Source organism: Mesoplodon mirus (assembly GCF_964341445.2).
Source record: "Mesoplodon mirus genome assembly, chromosome: 16".
Classification (NCBI taxonomy): Eukaryota; Metazoa; Chordata; class Mammalia; order Artiodactyla; family Ziphiidae; genus Mesoplodon; species Mesoplodon mirus.
In genome coordinates this window covers 4,649,689-4,663,506 of record NC_138992.1, presented here as the reverse complement: position 1 = coordinate 4,663,506, position 13,818 = coordinate 4,649,689, and the positions used below count along the sequence as shown (strand labels likewise).

The 13,818-nt window shown below is 45.2% G+C and overlaps 1 protein-coding gene across 1 annotated transcript in view; it reads right to left on the bottom strand.

Annotated features, from left to right (window-relative positions):
- Nucleotides 1–13,818, bottom strand: part of FAM135B (family with sequence similarity 135 member B) — a gene marked incomplete at both ends in the record, with an annotated part of 167,052 nt that overhangs the window by 113,622 nt on the left and 39,612 nt on the right. The gene's annotated exons all lie outside the window — the stretch shown is intronic.

The following is a 13,818-nucleotide window of genomic DNA, read 5'->3' as shown; positions in this document are numbered from 1 at the left end:
GGACGCGACCAAGACTTACATCAAATTCCCCAACCTGGGGGGTTATAATCTTGTTGGTGGAGAAACCTGTGTCTGGCAGGTCCTTACGGAACTAAATCAGTGATTCTTAAAGCAAGGTGGACTATGAGACATCAGACTGTCTACTCTAGTCTTCAAAGACATTTACTTTAAATTAAGAGGAATTAAGGAAATTCTTATTAAACATCTGTATTCATGAGACAGCTGTTCCAAGGGCCAGAAAGTTCAAACTGTCTTCAACAGGAAAGAAAACTTCTCAATCCAATAGTAGCTCTAGCTTCAGGTATGGCTTGATTCCTTGGCCAAGGGATGAAACTCAAAACCCTAAATGCCTCTCTGCTTTCTCTTTCTCCACATCCCTTTGACTGTTCAGTGGACATCCCAAGGCTCTTTGTACAATGGGACCATGGGCACAGCAGTCTCAGAATTATCATCCTAGCACCCCAATAACCAGGAGGCTAGAGAGAGAAGACAGGTCCCTCCTTGGAGGTCCTTGTCCAGGACCCAGGCATATATTGATTGCTTGAGCCCATCAAAGCCAGGCCTGAAGCTGGGAATCAATAGGCCACACCACTGAGAAGATGGAAGAGGGACACTTCCCAAGGACAATTAGGACATTGTCGACAGAAAAAGGGAGTATAGAATCCAAAAAGTCAACTGCTTCAAGAGTGCCACTTACCATGCTAGGAGCTTCATGCTGTTTGAGCCATTTGGTTGAACAACAAAAAAACAGGCCTCTTCTTCCCCAGGGGAAATTAAAACTCAGGAATTTTAAATGAATTTCTGACTCTTCAAACTGCAAATGGAGGGCCTTTTTCATAATGGAGCAAAAACAATCACTTATCGTGAAAATGTTCATTAGATTTCAAGTTCTTAAATTAAAATAGCAGCTTTTCCATTGACTAGCGACCTCGGTCAATTCATTTAATGACTCTGGGTCTGTAAGGTTTCCATTTAATTTTTCTTTTCATTTTTTTATTTTTTGCATGTTGCCTACTGGTACCTTCTTTTTTTTTAACATCTTTATTGGAGTATAATTGCTTTACAATGTTGTGTTAGTTTCTGCTGTATAACAAAGTGAATCAGCTATATGTACACATATATCCCCATATCCCCTCCCTCTTGCATCTCCCTCCCACCCTCCCTATCCCACCCCTCTAGAGTGAAGTAAGTCGGAAAGAGAAAAACAAATACCGTATGCTAACACATATATATGGAATCTAAAAAAAAAATGGTTATGAAGAACCTATGGGCAGGACAGGAATAAAGATGCAGACATAGAGAATGGACTTGAGGACACAGGGAGGGGGAAGGGTAAGCTGGGACGAAGTGAGAGAGTGGCATGGACATATATACACTACCAAATGTAAAATAGATAGCTAGTGGGAAGCAGCCACATAGCACAGGGAGAGCAGCTCGGTGCTCTGTGTCCACTTAATCTTTAAAGTTCCTTTTGGCCCTAAAACTCTGATGTATTTCGCACTTAAGTCTATTTCCTCTGGTTCCTATTTCAATGACTTCAAGGCAATGATCTTTGGAGTCTTTTCTCAATGAAAGTGAACTAACCAAAAAGATTTAGATCACAATAGTTCCTCACAACTCCTGATGCAACTCTAAAATCCCAGGATGGCTGGTTCATCCCTTTGGTTAGAAGCCCTTTGCCCAGACTCCTCAAATGCACAAGCCCAAGGAAGTCTGATACCCAAAAACAGTAAAGGCTCCCAGGGGATGGGTTTCTCAGACTGTGCTCCAAGGTGAGAACAGTCTAGTCTAGTAGGAAGGGCACTGGTCTAGGAACCTGGCATGCAGGTTCCCACGGTGGCTTTGACACTGAATCTTCAGGGCTACAATTTTATAGAGGCAACGTCTCCTTATCTATAGCACATGAGTGCTGTCCCTGATGGATACCAGGCATTGGGTACTGGGCCACATGCTAAGAATGGAAAGGAGTCATAACAGCACATGGTCCCCACCTTCACTGAGTTCTAGGCTGCAGGGACCAAGAGAGGAGTCAAGTGGTTTTCACAGGAATACATGCACACCATGATGACTGCCACAAGGCAAAGGCACCAGCACTCAGCCAGTTCAGGGGAGGCTTGCTGGGGGAAATGGACTTCAAGAGAAGTACTAAAGGAGAAGTAGGAGCAAAGAAGCAAAGGGGAGGACAGGCAAAGGGAGATGCATAAAATGTCCTACCTCTGGGTGCCTGCACCCTAGTGGGAACGCTGGTGCACATGCAACATGAATACATGGTAATAAGCAGTAAGAATTACAAAGAATGTTCAGATAAAATATGGGAAGCTTCTAAGAAGCAAGGTCACTCTTACGTGGAAGATAAAAAGCTTGTGTAAATAGGAAGAGGAATGTGATGATCTGGTAATATAGTAGGACATAAACAAGAAAAAACAGAGGGGGTGGGCTAAGCACATCTGGTAGGTATCACAGAACAAGCAGAGGCAACTACTTCCTGAGGGAAATGGGAAATAGCCCAGGCTGAGCCAGGGCGTGTGTCAGGGGAAAACTTGAAAGGTTTTATTTCAAAGACCTTGAAGATAAAGCTTAGAAATGTCCAGCTACTGGATGCTTCCTACTCTGTATCAAAAACCTCTCTCTAATTTTCATACTAAGTGAATTTAGAAAGAGAAAGACAAACACCATATGATACCACTTATATATGTGGAATCTAAAATGTGACACAAGTGAACTTACCTACTAAACAGAAACAGATCACAGACATAGAGAACAGACTTGTGGTTGTCAAGGGGGAGGAGGGGGTGGGGGAGGGGTGGAGTGGGAGTTTGCGGTTAGCAGATGCAAACTAGTATATACAGAATGCATAAACAACAAGGTCCTACTGTATAGTACAGGGAACTACATTCAGAATCCTGTGATAAACCATAATGGAAAAGAATATGAAAAAGAATATGTATGTGTATATGTATATATATACTGAATCAGTATGCTGTACAGCAGAAATTAACATAACATTGTAAATCAACTATACTTCAATTAAAAAAAATACTCTCTCTAAACATTTGGTACTATGAACTGAGACTCCCTTTCAAATACAATCCCATCCTTGTTTTTTCTCTCATTTCTCTGGCTGCCCTCCTCAGGCATCTTCATGAGCTTCTTTTCATCTGCTCAGCCTAGGTTTCACGGGGCCCCAGCCATCCTTGGCTGCCTTCTCTTCAAAACCCACAGAACTTCCATATGTAAACTTATCCCCATTAATCTCTGGGTATTTGCTGGTGACTCTGCATGAATGAACCTCAGCATAAATCTTCCCTGGAACCAGCCCTGAGTTTCCTGTGTGGAGGAAACGGAGGCACCAGGCACCTGTTTCAGTTTCAAAGATGTGGAACCAGGGTTGAACCCAGACAGACTATAGATGCCGTTTTGTGCTCTTTGATGGGTCTTCCATGTGTAAACACTCACTGAAACAATGGTATGAACATTTGGTTCACTGCCTCTTTTAAAAAAGGTTGAAAATATTTAAATAGTAAAATTGGGATGACGTGCAGTATCCTAAAAGCACATCCATGGGACCCCGGCGGGGCAGCCCCTGAAGGTCTGAGTTTGCTACTACAGTGTCCATGGGAGTGATGAGGGCTGGAGCGTGAAGCGAGTGAGGCTGGGGAGGAGGCTGAGCCCAGGAAAGAGGACTGAGCCTTACCAGAGTGATGTCAGTGGGCTTGGAGAGGATCCGAAAGACCCGAGGAGGAGGAGAAAGTCCCAATTGATAGGACTTGAAATTTGATGCAGTGTGGAGGGGGTGCTGGTGACGGGGTTCAAGGAGTAATTCCAGCCCATCTTGCAGGACCAGGTGGGTAGCAGGGCCATTTAGCAACACAGCTGATTTATTCCTCCAGCTGATGCTCAGCACAAGTCCTGTCCTTAGCACTGCAGGTGGAGTAGGGACCTGCCAGACCCTGGAGCCCGACTCACTGGGGTTGCATCCTCACTCCAAGACTCACTACCTGGGAGGCCTTGAGCCAGTCCATGAGCTCTCCATGCCTAAATTTCCTCTTCTATACAATGGGACCTATTCCTGTAACTTATCACCTAGGGAAGGTGTGATAATAAGGTAAATCCATACACATAAATACGTAACATATTTGAAATATTCTATTTCGTGGCACATAGAAAACACTCAGTGATGATTTACTGAAAGTAGCATTATTATCAAATTTTAGAGGAGACACAGACAATAAATATATATGTAATAAAACTAGCTGAAGTGGTATGAAGAAAAATAAAGCAGAATAAGAAATTGGGTTGTAACAGGAAATCTATTTTTTTTTTAAATAACTAGGCAAGAAGCCTCTCTGAGGAGGTGACATCTGAGCAGAGACCTGACCTGGATTCACTGAGAAAACAAGCTAGGTGAAGATGGTGAGAGGAATGACCAACTTCACAGTGGAAGGACCCCCTAAGTTCAGAAGCTCTGAGTTGGGAATGAGCTTGGTGATTCAAGGAAGAGTAAGAGTGATGGGGAAGAACGTAGAAGATGCGTTTAAGGGGAAAGTCAAGGATCAGACCATACAGGGGCCAATCAGGACCTGCTAAGGACTTTGTAGTTTGTTCGAAGGTCTGCAAGAAGCAATGTGATGCAGTAGTTAAGAGCCAGACTGCCTGAATGGGACCTTAACCCAGCCTCTTCCCAGATGTGCACATCAGTACCTTCATCTATAAAGTGGGGATAATAATAGCACCTACCCTGTGGAGTTGTGAGAAGTGAGAAAATTTAATATATGCAAAGAATATAGAACAGGGCCTGGTGTATATTAAGCATTCTGTGTCATCATCATCATCATTAGAAGACTTTCAGTAGCGGTCCAACATAATCCAAATTATCTGTAAAAAGCACTACCCTGGCTTTTGTGTGAAGGTGATGCAGGTCAGCCTTTGGCAGTGGTGAACTAAAATGAGTTGAGTCCTGAGAGTGATGGAGAAAGATCACTGCATTGGATATGGACTGAAAACTTCTCAGGCTGATGTGCAGCCACATGGATGGACCTAGAGGTGATCATACTAAGTGAAGTAAGTCAGACAGAGAAAGACAAAGATCATATGCTATCGCTTATATGTGGATTCTAAAATACGACATGAATGAACATATCTACGAAATAGATTCACAGACACGGAGAACAGACTAGTGGTTGCCAAGGGGGAGGTGAGGTGGGGAAGGGATGGACTGGGAGTGTGGGATGAACAGATGCAAACTATTATATAGAGGATGGATAAACAACAAGGTCCTACTGCACAGCACAGGGAATTATAGTCAATATCCTGGCATAAACCATAATGGAAAAGAATATGAAAAAGAAAGTATATATATGTATAACTGAATCACTTTGCAGAACAGCAGGAATTCACAACAGTGTAAATCAACTATACTGCAGTAAAATAAATTTTTTAAAAAAATTCTCAGGCTGCATGGCTCTGTGCATTTATATTACCAAGTTTCCCTGAGAATATGTGCGTGCTGGGTCATGCTAAGTAAAGTCTTTAAAAAAATCACTGTCTTGGGCTTCCCTGGTGGCGCAATGGTTGAGAGTCCGCCTGCCGATGCAGGGGACACGGGTTCGTGCCCCGGTCAGGGAAGATCCCACATGCCGCGGAGCGGCTGGGCCCGTGAGCCATGGCCACTAAGCCTGCGCGCCCAGAGCCTGTGCTCCACAACGGGAGAGGCCGCAAAAGTGAGAAGCCCGCGTACCACACACACACACAAAAAATTCACTGTCTATTTAAAGTGGATGTAGTATTACAAAAAAAATTAATGGAATAAAAAGAAACAAAACTCTCATGCTTTTCTTTCAAGAACATTCTGAGTAAAAGCCATACTCTTCAGAGATTATGTGTTCCTCATAGCCTCTCCTTGGGATCTTCAGAACTAGCTACCAGGACAAAGTGGGAAATCCTGTTTCTGTAACTGTCCAAATACCCTACGGATATGTAAAGGTAAGATAGGAATTTTCTGTTAATTTTCCAGCATGAGCAGTTTTAACATAAATCCATCCTCTTATCTTGGGCTGTCCTTAGAAAGAAAGGGTTATCTGATAGATGCATGGAAAGCCAATCTGTGAGAGAGCCTGATCCAGTAGCCCCACTCTCCAGGACAACCCTACTCTGCTTTAAAGTGGCTCTTGTTCAAATCATTGGGCAGCTGTCGGGGAATTTTGCTCTGAGTGAAGCCTCAAGTAATATTTTCCTCATTTTTTACTGGGTGCACATAAATAGCACCATGAATCAAAGACACTCTATAAAAAGGCAAGAGCAAGACTTGATAGTGGTTTTGAAATGGCTCTGGCGCCCAGTGTGGGGAATCTCCATTAGCAGGACTTTTACCCTTAAATATATTCCTCCTCCCTCCCAGAACCTCCCCAGAACCAGAGGTTCTGGTACACCTGACTCTTCCTCTGTGTGCTCCCTTGAATTAAAAAAAATCCACATGGGGCTTCCCTGGTGGTGCAGTGGTTGAGAGTCCGCCTGCCGATGCAGGGGACACGGGTTCGTGCCCCGGTCCAGGAGGATCCCACATGCCGCTGAGCGGCTGGGCCCGTGAGCCATGGCCGCTGAGCCTGCGCGTCCGGAGCCTGTGCTCTGCAACGGGAGAGGCCACAACAGTGAGAGGCCCGCATACCACAAAAAAAAAAATAAATAAATAAAGGGATGCTGCCAGATCATATCCTAATAAAAAATAAAATTTAAATTAAAAAAAAATAGCCAGGATTTATTGAGGGCTTAGGATGTCAGGCTCCCTTCTGCGTGCTTACGTGAATTAATATTTTAAATTCTTACAACCCTATGAAGAAGGTATTATTATTATTACTATTATTGTTGTTATTGTTATCACTATTCCCATGTTACAGAGAAGGAAAATGAGGCACAGGGAGGTGAGAAACAAGCCCAAGGTCACCCAGAGTGACTGGGACTCAGCCACCTGGTTCTGGAGCCTGTGTGTAGTGCTCTAGAGATAAAGATTGTTCTCTCCCATCTGCAAGGGAAGCGGCTCTGATGTGTGTGTATCTTCTCTGGCCTATGCTTCAGGGAGCCTGTGTTCTCCCTCGCCTTTTTCTCTAGGTGTGTTTCCCTGAAATGCGGTTCCCCAGGTGCAGCTTTGCTGCACAGGTGCGCGCTGGGGGTGCTGCTGTCTGAGTGAAGAGCAGGCAGGGGGCCCAGGAGCCTTGCTCAGCGTGGACGGAAGCAGCAGGGCAGGTGTGCCGATGGCAGGGCAGCGGAGGCTGTGAAGACCCGACGGCAGGACTCTGCTCACTTTCTGAGCACAGAGAGATTTGCACTGACGACCTGGACCTACAGTCGGGACACCTGGAGGTCAGGTGTGCTCACAGAAGACAGACTCAGGAAGACAGCAGTCAGGCCTTCCAGGGAAGGCTGTCCTAAGCCCTGGACCCCCAGGGCCTCCCTCCTCCTGAGACCTTGTCACTCACCCCGTGGTCCCCCACCCCAGTCCTTGAGCTCCAGGAGAGCAGGGTCAGCCATCAAGCTCTGTGTCAACTGTGCCTCATAGACAGCCGGCTTTAGAATCTGGGATTTGATGCTGTGTAAGCATCTCCACAGAAAATGCCTTAAATGTGGGATAGATTAGGGGACCATCCCTGAAAAACATGGCAGGAGGGTGATCAAGGAGGTCACGCTTTGATGTGTAGGTGTACATGCAGGCTCCCAATGCGACAGGAAGTCCATTCACTACCCATATACAGTAATTTAACTGATCCCCAAAACAGCCCTTCAGGGTCATTTCTATAGGGGACTAAACCCAAAGGCTACTGGCTCAGGGTCACAGGGAACCCAGGTGAACGCAGGTCTGGCTAACTTCACACCACACCTCCTATATGATAATGAATGAACTGCAGTACCTCTTCTAGTGGTTTCTGGATACAGATGATAAACAGCAGATCCAGAGAAGAGGACTTGTGTGCAGGTGATTTAGTACAGGTGTGCCCAGTGAGACCACCTGGGACGTGGGGACACGGAGCAGGGAAAGGAAGGAAGACAGGCAAGGGTGCATTTCAGTAAAGGTCCCCAAGAAGGCAGCGCCAGCCTGATCCTGCAGGGGACTCTGGAGGGTGAGCTACATCTCAGTCTGTCCCATTGTGAGATGGGAGATGGGCTTCTGTATCCCTGCACTAATACTCACTGGTTCATGGCAGGGGTTGGGTGGGGAGGGGATGGGGGACAGTGGGCTTCAAACTCCCAGGCAAGTTCAGATCTTGGGAAGAGTGCTTCTGGGAGCCTGGGGCGGTCATCCAAAGCAAAGTCCCAGGTGCAGGTACTGAGAGCAAAGGGGCAGGAGAAGCACCCAAATTGGGGAGGGGCACGTGCTGTGTGTGTACAGGTAGTGAAGAGGATGTTCAGACAGGGAATGAGCAATTCTGCCAGGGGCAAGGGACCACCCTTGGAGAACCAGCATAAATCCTTTCTGCCAGCCTAGTGGACTAGCGGGGTGAAAGGGTGAGGAGGGGAGGGATAGGCATGAAAAGCAAAAGCAGAGGCAGAGAGGCATGAGCCATGGTACAAGAGAAAGAAGAAAGCTTCCCAAAGGAGAACCTTGGAGGTCAAGCAGACTTTAAGATTTGATCTCAAGGACAAAGGATAGGCAACAATTCTGACTTGGACCCCCAGGGAGCTGGGTCACCGGACCAGCTGGCAGAGCAGATTCCCAGCTTGCACTGGGAGTCCAAGGTGAGGGGCCCTGGCTTCAGTGTTTCTCAGATGACTGCTGCGAGGACCAGAGGGGAGAGCGTCCTTCAAGCCTGGGCTCACCCAGGCACATCCTTCCTGACAGCCCTGAGCAGCACTCTCCTCCGGCCCCAGGTGGGCACTCAGAGCCTGGGAGCTGGAGTGTTTTACCTGCTTAATATTCTCCATGAAAACAAGCATATTTGATATGTAGGGGTACTTTAATGGACCCTGAAAAGAAGTTAGTTTGATTCATTTGAAGAATAAATGTCTCTCCCCACCCCTTAACACGGTGAAACTCATAAAAGCTTCTGCTTAATGGAAAGGGAAATTACCTCTCAAAACATTACTAAAACTAATCATGGCAATTTTTACACGTTTCCACAATTCAATGCTCATCCTTTCTCCTGCTTGGATGAGCGGTGACTAGCAGATGCCCGTTTGTGCCGAATCACCTAGCACAGCCTCCATTGGCTTAAGCACTATCCCTCCCCCTCCCCCTATTTTCCCTTAAGTGATCATCCCTCTAAGGGAAAATAATATTTTTTTAACACCTCCAGGTAGGAAGGACTGCAAAACCTATTAAATAGCATCATTTTGGTGGAAGGAAACAGCCAAGGCTAAGTATCCATAACATTCATTCACAGATGCAGACATGCCAATTACCTGTAACCCTGAACTCAGAAGAAAAGAGGGAACAAATCTGTGAGACCCACAAAATGTAAGCCTTTGAAGCAAGCAGAATCACATTTTTTTTAAATTTCTTACTTCTGGTTTCTCTTCCTGGAATACCTTAACCCTTATATTTTCATTGACCATCATTCATCTCTGTACCTCTTGGCACCCAGGACTTCGGCTTATAGGAGGAACCTGAAAAGTTTTGGAACAGCCCAGGGATATCCTGGTGTCAGTGAACCATTAGAGGATCACCTACAATTTATACTTTTCTATTTGGAGTGATGACCAAGACCCAGTGGGCTTTAGAGTCGTACTGGCCACTGGCCCAAGTCACCCACTCTTCCACATCTACAGAGAAGTAGCTCCCTTTATGCCTGGCACCAAGTGCCATGAGCAGATGTGATGCACTGTTACAGTTGGGGTACAGTCACCTGTTCACACACATGACATGTCCCTTCTGTAATGTGGTGATCTTTCTAGAATGCCCGGGGAGGACGGCTCTTACCTGGTGCAAGCTCACAGCCTGTCCTAGTCTATTCTACAAGATATGTTGCTACCTCAGACAAGAAGGAACTATCCATTTACCACAGAAACCTTTCCCAAGTCACCTTTTTAAAAAGTACAGAAGAAAAGAAAACACCATAGTATACAGGTTATGGCTACATTTCACATGGGGAGTTACTATTTTTTCTTATTCACAGAATCAAATCAAATCATTGGAAAACCCAATGACAAAGTATTTCCCATCTAGAGAAGCAGAATCCAAATCACCTACATAGTTGAAACACATTTCCATATCATATGGCTACCAGAGACCAGATATATTTAAAAAGAGAGTAAGACTGTATAATTCTGCCCCTTAATTTGTGCAGCAACATCTTGTGCTTGAACAGCATTGGATTTATGTCTTCTGAGTGCTTTCATTTCATCTGGCTGTGCCTCTGAGACGAAATCAATCTGCTCAACATGGCACATCATGGTCTCCAAACCTGGCTGCCAAGGTTTCTCTTCTCATTTTGTCCCCATCCTTATCACCTGCCACGCCAGATCTCTCGTCATCCCAAGAACACCCTTCCTCAGGTCACAGGGATATCGGGGCCTGGTACCTCTGCCGAGAACATCCTTCCCTTCCTTTGCCTGCACGGCCAACTCATGCTCACCCTTCCAGCTCTCATTGTCTCAAATGAGCTGTGTCAGCTTCCACCTCTACTGTATTTGTTACTGTGAAACTTCTATCTCCCCAGGAAGACTGTGGGTGCCTCCAGAGCAGGAAGGAATCTTCTCATCCCCAGGGATGTGTTCCATGGGACCAGCCTGGGGCAGATGCTACTAAGTAAACAACTACTGAATGCATAATAGCATCACTTACTCTTGCTAGTGGTTATTGTGGGCTTACTGTATGCCAGGACCATTCTAGTCATTTCCTTGCATAATTCATTCAAACCTTAACATAAACCTATGAAGTAGGGACCTCCTACCAGCCCCACTTTATAGATGAAGAACCCAAAAAACCAAATTGGCTAAAATAACTTTCCTAAATCCACATGGCTGAGAAGAGTCGGAAGCAGGATTTGAACCCAGAAATTTCTGAATGTGTGTCCTGCACCAATCCTGAATTCTGCCTCTTTAGACAGAGAAAGCTTTTCCTATTTCTGTTTTAGAGATAAATGCAACCAAAAAAACAAACTAAATGATTTGTCCCAATAAGATCACTCAACTAATAAGTGTCAACGACATCAAGTGTTTTGACTCCTTCTGGTGATTTCTCAATATATCAGTACTCGACTAAACATATATTTTTTTTTCTTTTTTACTGAGAACTACATGCAGGTAATGGGAAATATGTCTGGGTGACTGGATGTAAATATGACTGCCGAAACATTCTCCCTTTGCTGTACATACAGAAGTTGCTCCATGAAGGGTTGGAGACTATTCCACTCCTGCCTTGAAGCTGGACTGGCCTTGCAATTGGCCTTGACCAATGGAATGTGGAGGACAGACCCTGTGCCATTTCCCAGCCTAGCCCTTAAGAGACCTGGAATCTTCCACTTTCTTTACCTTGGTGACCTGAGCTACCATAGAAGAAGTTGGACACCCAACTGGAGACAGCTGGACCGTTCCCTTAGGCAGTTCAGCCACCTCAACTGGGGGATCAGATGTGTGTGAAGACACGTTTGATATTATGATCGTGGGTAACCTGTCCTCCACTGAGATCCCAGCTGGAAGCAGTGCACAAATGGCCTGGCTGAACCCAGCCAACTCAAAACATCAAGAATAAATTGTTGTTTTGAACCACTAAGCTTCGGAGTGCTTTGTAATCAGGCAATGTCTAACTGAAAACACTAAAATTGGAAAATTCACCTTGAGGAAGAAATCGCAAACACTATCTATTCCTCACCCATGGAGCCATCCCTATTGTAATTACTGCTGACCTCCATATGGGCCTTCTGTTCTAAATATCATACTCATGTTAACTAAAGGGCCTACCAAGTGGACCACAATTATCCCCATCTCAAACTAGACCAAAGAAGAAAATAGCCTTTTTTTCCCCAAACTGCATTTCATTTTTCTTTTTTTTGTCTCTGTGCAGCACCAGCAGGAGTTCTCCTTTCCCCAAGCTGCTTGCTGGGCTCTGCCAGCTGTTGGACGCCCAGCAGTCCTCTGATCCTCAGAGCTGGGCCTCTCAGCTCCAAGAGACAGCTCAGCCAGAGACAGGGACTGAGCTCTTGAGCTACACAGTCACAAGAAGAAGCAGAGTCCTTTGTCGGGGACCTGGGGATGGCATCCATCAAGTCAGCTAGGCATTAGTCCCACCTGACTTCCAGGTCCAGCCTTGTCCCTGAGACCAGAACCCAGCTTCAAACCCCTGATCAGGTGACCACTCACACGTCTGATTGGACACTTACTTTGTGCCAGTTCCTAACCTGGGACATTTACCTTAATAATCTCTGTAAAATATGAAACGCCCTTTTCATTTATAATCTCCAAGATGCACAACCATATAAAATCTATGGGATGCAGCAAAAGCAGTTCTTAGAGGAAAGTTCATAGTGATACAAGCCTTCTTTAAGAAACAAGAAGAATCTCAAATAAACAACCTAACCCTCCACCTAAAAGAATTAGAAAAAGAAGAACAAACAAAACCTAAAGTCAGCAGAAGGAAGGAGATAATAAAGATCAGAGAGGAAATAAATCAAGATTTAAAAAACAGCAGAAAAAGAATCGGTTAAACCAAGAACAGGTTCTTTGAAAGGGTAAACAAAATTGACAAACCTCTGGCCAGGCTCACCAAGAAGAAAAGAGAGAGGACCCAACCAAATAAACAAAATTAGAGCTACAGTGTCTAAGACAAAGCCCTACAGAGGATGGATATTTATCCTCATGTTTCAGGTGAGGAAATGAAGCTCAAGTTGTTAACGCCTGGGATCACATGACTAGTTCCTGCAAGATTTGGGTTCGAATCTTCTACTTTCTCATTCACCACCATGAACCTTCTTCTGGCAGAAGCTGGGCTGGGGAAGGGGCAGGACACAGGTGGTAGCACAGTGGGGAGCTGCAGGCGTCCTGACTGCACATAGGAGAGGGAGTGACCACCAGCCTTGGATGCCTGATTTATTTCCTGGAGAGAGGAGTAGAGTGAAGAGTGGAAGAGAAGGACCTCGCTGGAAATGTGGAGCCTTGACTACTACTTAATGCTTGACTCTTTCCAGAGTCAGGGGAGGAGCCGGTGGTCTCCAGTATCTTTCTCTTTCTGTATCACAGGCTTGAGTCAACCTGTTGCCCATAAACCATCAGCCTCCCCTGACTGTCCCTTGCATGGTCCAAGTAGCCTACTCTGCCCCGAATCTCCCACTCCTCCTCCCAGGTGGAGCTAAACAGGTCACCACATCTACACTCCCACTTTGTGGTTATTCAACTGCATGCAGTTTTACTCACCATAATATCACTGTCAACAATGGGGTGGTCTAATTGCCAGGGCAACTCCAGATGAATTTTTGGAAGTGTAGCTATGACTGGACCTCTTACTCTGCTGGATTTGATTTCTATAATATTCTTGGCTACCTTGTACAGTGAAAGTTACGCAGATTTTACCTAGTTCTGTCTTTTTATCTCCATACTTCCGCTTCCATCCCGAAGTGTTTCTTCTTCTTCTTCAGGTCTGGCTGATCTATACATTCTCCCAAATTTACTAATGAAAATATTTCTGTTAGAATATAATCTTGACGCCTAGCCTTATTTTTTATGTAATAAGTTCTATATTTCGGACTCAACACTAGTACACTGAAACTGCTGGGAGCCCTGGATACCTACTAATACTCCAGCTTCTCCAAGGTTAGAAGCTCGATTGTTCTTGGCAATCCTTCTTCCCTAGGAGTGTTGCATTGACTCCTTGTTGTGCACGGAAAGTGCTACCAT